Genomic DNA, 6,447 nt, shown 5'->3' on the forward strand with positions numbered 1-6,447 from the left:
CGTTCACCTGCCTTGGGCCAGACTCTCAGTGGCTCAAGCTCAGCATATTTTATTCCAATGACATCCAAATGCAGCTGGTTTCAGTTTAGAGCAGAAGCACTACACCCCCAATTTGCCTTTATCTGTATTTGTACCCCATGGCAAGCAAGAAATGTTTTGGGATGGTAATGAGCAATCACAGCCTTTGGCTCCAGAGCTTGGGCACTGCTGTTTTCAGAGCAAGGGCAGGTGATTAATCTTTCTTCCCATGGAAAGACTCTCTGGAGTTTACCTGTTCTCTCAAGCTCACCCACTGGTCAGCCTGGTTCTGATCTGTTATTTTTAGTCTGACTCAAGTTTGCATGTTGAACAAGGAGAATAAAGCTTCTTATCATAGCAGACCATGACTTTATGATCAAAACAAGTCAGATTAAACTTTCAACCAAAATGTCAGGTTTTCCTTGAAATAAAGAAAAAATTTTCCAGTTTATTATTCTTGTTTTCCATTTTCATTATAATTTTTTTTTTTGCTTCCAGGTGTTGTGAGACTGGAGGATTAGATTGAATAGTTTATATGGTGATCCAAGTTTAAAAAGCATTATAGATGGGGATATAATTGAATTTGTACAAGAGGAGGAAAAAACCCCAAAACCTGGTAAAGTTCTCCTGTATTTGCTACTTTAAATAACGAGGCAAAACAAAAAGCAAATATTTTTGAAAAGGCTATAGGAGTGTTAATTAAATGCCCATCTGAACCAAAGCTCTAAAACTTGAGAGGCAAGTTCAGGATAGCACTTGCCAGTGATAAAACACGACCTTCCAGAGAGTTCTGAACTTGATGGAATACACTGGATGCTGTGGTGAAAATATGGACAAAATAGCAATATTTCTATTTTTATGGATACTTCAATAATTTTCCTGTTCTGCTGTTTGAAAGAGCAAGTTCTCTGGGCCAAGATGATGGCATAACACTGAACTGTTCTCACTAGTAAATTAGGAAAACAGAGAGCCATGAAATGACAGAGAGAGAGAAACACACTAAAAAGACTGAGACTGAGATGCACTAGTTCTTAGAACAGCTCAGGGGCTATGACTAAAGGATTTTAAACTGATCACACATACAAAAAAACCCCAACAACTGCAGTATGCCACTGACTTTTCATGATCTTGGATTCTCACAAGAATAATGTGACTGTCAAACACGGGTGTTCCAACAGTGAGAAGATTCAGACAGACAAATGTGTTTTCAATGGGAAAAGGGAGCACAACCACAGAGAAACAGCTGTACTGAGCTGACAGGCCTTGAGCTTTCAGCCTTGTGTTCCTCTGTGCCTGGCTTCTGTCAGGCCTTGCCCTGGTCCATGTGAGATTTAGTGACCTTGTATTTATTAGCATCTATGCAAATCAAAATTATAACATGCACTTAAGGGGTGGTAAGTAGGGTCAGCCTTTACACCCAGCTGAATTCCCTCTGCCACTCCCATTCTTAACCGTCAGGAACAGTCATTACTCCATGTGTACCTTTAAAAATAGATACATTTATACTTCTGTGTTTAATAGTAATTATGCAGCATTGTCCTGGTTTCAGCTGGGATGGACTTGATTTCCTTCCTAGTTGCCTAGTAGTGAAACCACTGCAAACATTTAATATGAATTATCTTTTACAGATGAGAAGTGCAGTCTATTCAAAATTTAACAGGACTGTGAAATTAAACTGATTCAAAGAAATGTATCTTCTACTTGTCATTTACCACTAAAACGTGTTTTATTGAGCATTTTGAAAATGTGTGGTGAAAGATAAAAAAAATGCAGATTATTCTGGAAGTTAGTAAAAATTTTTAAAAAGTATAATACAACAGCCAAACTGTATGAAAAAGCTATACATTGTTCATATGTTTTTTTTTCCCCACAGGTATTCAGATAGAATTGCTATAGAATTAATTTCATTAAAGAAGAATTAGAAATTATCAAGAAAGAAGATAATGAAATTCCTGATTGCCTTAAGAGAACAAACAAAAGAGATGAAAGGTTTTCTAGAAAACTCCTACGCTGTTCTAATAGTTAATATAATGAGATTTTAATCATTGACTAGAACACATTACAGAGAAATGAAGAAATGTTTCATGGCCTAAACATGGTTCTGGTTTCATGGAATAAGAGGAGCTGTGCTCTGCCCAATCTCTAATGTACTTTTACAGGACTAACTGAGATTGCAAAGGACTTTTCCTTCTCAGTCTTCCATTCAAGAGTTATTTCTAGGGATAATTTCCATTTCCATTTCTATTTTTTCCTATTATCATTCAGAAGGTATCCATAGATCACATGATCATTCTATTATCCATCTTCAAATTCACAGAGAGAGAGAAAGAAAAATCTTCATGGTTAAACAGAGAAAAGACATCTCGATGGCAAGCCCAGGGATGCGTTTCAGATATCTCCTACATGCTGCAGCAGCAAGAGATGGGATAAATTGTCTTCTAAACCAGTTTTGCAACTATTACAGGCAGAAATTTTCAGATTAGATATTTAGACAGAGAATGCCTAGAAACACATAGCACTGAGAAGAGTTTTACAAAGAGATCAGTGATATAAAATCCAAAGCTGAAAAGAAATGAGAAAGCAGTTGCATTTCAGCACAGGCCACATCATCTGAACAACTTAGAGACCCCTCACTGACACTGACAGTTCTCTGGGAAAGGAATGCTACGAGTAAGCCAAGCAATACAATTTTTCTGATAAAAAATATGGGTTTAGGGCAATCAGCAGTTCCCTCACTGTCAAATTTGTCAGCATTTCTTGACAACACCAATCATGACTTGCTACTACATCTCAGACCTGACAAAAGAAGAAAGAATTACACTGACCCTTCCTGTGGGGAGATCATGACTCTGAGGGTTCCAGGCATTATTTAGGATGTGCAAGATGCACAGGATGTACAGGGTTTCTCTTGAGATCTGGCCTTTTTTCCATTGCACTCAGCATGTGAGGAGGAAAGCTGCTCACAGATATCTGTGTGCTGGGCTGGGTTAGCCCTGCAGAACCAGAAGCAATTCCGTGTATTCTTGAGCACCATCTACTGGTGCCTCTTCCTTTAGTAAGCCCAATTCCTACTGAGCAGCCGGTGCCAGCCTCAGCACTTCCAATTTGACTTTTGTGAGACACCTCATTAAGATACTGAAAATAATTCCTGTTAATTGCCTTCACTTTGGCCAAATCCTCTGTTCTAGCCATCAGGGAAAATGAAATTATCTTTGCAAGATCTTTCTTTTTAACCCTTTTTGGAAAGCCTCTCATATTCAGAAATCTGCCACTTTGTCTTTAAGACCTTGAACATTGTGATTTTTGATGCATTTTTTTTGGTGTTACCGTAATGGATCTAAATTTGTTTTGATTGCACTTGTCATTTGTATACATTTATTATTTGCTAAGTATATGTCTGATTCAAAGCTCTTTGCAGTATCTCTCCTAATGCTTATGAGTTCTGGACCCCAGCACCTCATTACATCAATTCTTCAGGGGAAATGTGATCCAGAAAACAAAACAAAACAAAAAAAAATGCATGACAAGGCACATATTCAAAATATACCACTAAAAAATCCTCGAGCTTTTGCTCTGTCAGCCAACTGAGAATGAGTCTAGAAAAATGACTCATTTTTAGTCATTGTAGCTAAAATTTGGTCCAGGGACAAACCCAGCTTCTTATTCAATAAGACAATTTCTTCAGCTACAAAGTATCTTGGCTGCAGCGGAGAATAATTTCAGAGAACACCAAAGGATTTGCTGAAATAGCTGCTCCCTTGTGTTTGTGTTATAGGGTTACTGTGTTTAAGGCACAGGCAATTGGCTGCCCTGCTGTACTCGTTTGGGAGCATCCAAGGTCAAGATCCTGCTAATGGGAACTGACTTCTTCCTGCCCCTAAGGACTGCAGGAGCAGGCAGCACCAAGGACCACTTTTTAAAATAACCTGTTGTAATATTGCACAAATTGCCCCCTAAAGTCAGTAGATATGCAAATTATTTGTGTTTGTGCTTAAAGATTAAGTTTGGACAGAGCTATTGGAATGCTAAAGCTAAAAATTATTCTTTATAAAACCATTACTATCGAATATTAAAATTATGAGACATATTAAAATATATTTAATCCAGAAGCAATACTAAAGGTGAATTTGAATAGTAGCCTTCCTATTTGGTTCATTTCTGTCTTAAGACATCATTTATAGAAACAATGAAAATATAATATGGGGTAATATACTGGCATTTTTAAAAAATGTATTCCATCTGAAAATGTGCATACTGAACAGTAAATTACAGACTCTTGTCATTATTATTACCTGCTAACAGATGTAAAATAATACAGTGTTTTAAAAGATGTTTTTGTTTTCTGGGGTTTCTTTGAAGTGGTCCTGCTAGAACATTGGAGATATCTATACTGTCTCTGTGCATGTAAAATGGATATTTACAGAATAATCTTGTTTGCAGAAGCAAGGAAGCCTTACACAGGAGAATATAAAGCTATTCAGGCATAGTAAAGAGAGGATACGTAAAAAATAAAAAATAAAAAATTCTTCATTCTGCTAGGTAGTTTTGCTTGCCCATGCAGATGTAACACAGCATTTTCTCCAGATTCCTGTGCTCACAGGTGCACCTCTCCACGTGCACAGAGGTGCCACAATTCATCTCTGGCAGGGAAGTCTGACTTGGGGGAGGGATCACAAAAGCCAGCAGCCACACAGGCAGATGGAGTGGACAGTTTAGGCAGCTTGAAGTGCTGCAGGTTTTGGAGGTGATGAGGAGAACAACTTTATTGTCTCCACACCAAGTTCTGCACCTGTGTGGGCAAAGACCCCAACCAACCATCTCTAGGCCAAGGGCATTTCTCTTCCTGTCTGCTGCCCTTGAGATAACCTCTTACAGACCTTGAACCTTGCACCTAATGTTCCTGAAGCTAAATGACACAATTTTCCACCTCATCATCAGGGCTGAGTCCCTACCTCTGCTGCAGACAGCCACAATTAGCTCAGGTGTCCTGACTTTTTCTGTGTCTGCAATTCTCCTCTCCTGGGGCTAGAGATAATGATGACTAATGACCAGACAGCCTTAAAAAAAACAAGGAACATTCATTCAACACCAAAACATTTAACAGAAAGCAGGATTTAGCCCCCTGGATGTGCTTTTGGCTTGCCAAGGTGCCCAGCTGGTAGCTGTAGCTGCTTCCAGCCTCTCCCAGGCTGGCTGTGGTCCTGGCAGCTGGCCACCAGCCACTGCAGTTTGTTATCTCTTCAGTCAGAAGAGTTTGACTCTTCCATCTTCCCGGGTGACAGATATAGACTCCTGGAGCTGAGTCATTTCCCTGAGCCTGCCAATGCACACTGCTGTGGGATTTCCTGCAGAGCCCCATCGAGGGACAGCCTCACACCAGAAAAATCCTCTCACAAAAATTCTGTATCTGTCCCAAGGAGTTTCCCATGGAATAAAAGTTCTGATTTTTTTCCAATCATTTTATCATTATCCATTTGATAAAAGGCTGGTACAATGCTTTACATGCTCAAATGTATTCAAGGGGCATTCTCACACATCAGCAACCTCGGGGTTTCTCTCAAATACTTCTGCTATCAAATCTAACTTCAATTCCCTGCCTGCTGCTATCTATAATAAAACTTAAACCACATTTACATATTTCAGACAAATAAAACCATCAAAACTACAGAAAACTCAGAGATTTCAGTGAACTGAAAAATAACTAACATAAGTATTTTGTAGCAATATATTGAAATACTAAATTTTAATTAAAGTGTACAAGATTAGATTAGTGACAAAATTAGTGGTCATTCTAGATACCTATATTTCTGGTGACCAATTTGACAATATTCTTTGGAAAATTTTCATCTCACTTTCTGGAACAAAGTTTCTTTAAAGGTGCTGTGGTATCAGGCTCTGCTTCTCCAGCTCCTCCTCAAATCACCACTTTTACAACTAAGTATGTTTTGGTAGAAGTAAAGTAAAACTGGAATATCCTACTTTTTAAAAGATTTTACGACATTGTTACAATGACAAGTTGTAATAAATCCCAAGAGAAGTCCTCTGCTGTAAGTCTAAACTGGTAATTCAGGAGATATTTTTCTATGAAGGGCTTCAGTTCTGCTGGGTTTCATCCTCTCAAATTTTGTGCAGAAAGGAAGAGAGAGGAGCATGCGACCCATGACATGCTGTCTCTACATCTCTGTATTATAAATATAAAAGAAATAAAAATATGACAATATATTTTACAGGGAAAAGCCTTTTAAACTTACCTTAAATACCCAGCAGGTATCTGCAGAGTGTAATAGGAAGAAGCTATGACTGAAAAATATCTCATAAGATATTTCATAAATAAGTACAGAATGGCCATAGCTCTTGTCCATTACAGAGGGAAGACACTTCAAGGACCTTGTCATACCCTGATTCTTTAAATGCTGATGAAAGAAACAG

Source organism: Anomalospiza imberbis, chromosome 7 (assembly GCF_031753505.1).
Source record: "Anomalospiza imberbis isolate Cuckoo-Finch-1a 21T00152 chromosome 7, ASM3175350v1, whole genome shotgun sequence".
NCBI lineage: Eukaryota > Metazoa > Chordata > Aves > Passeriformes > Viduidae > Anomalospiza > Anomalospiza imberbis.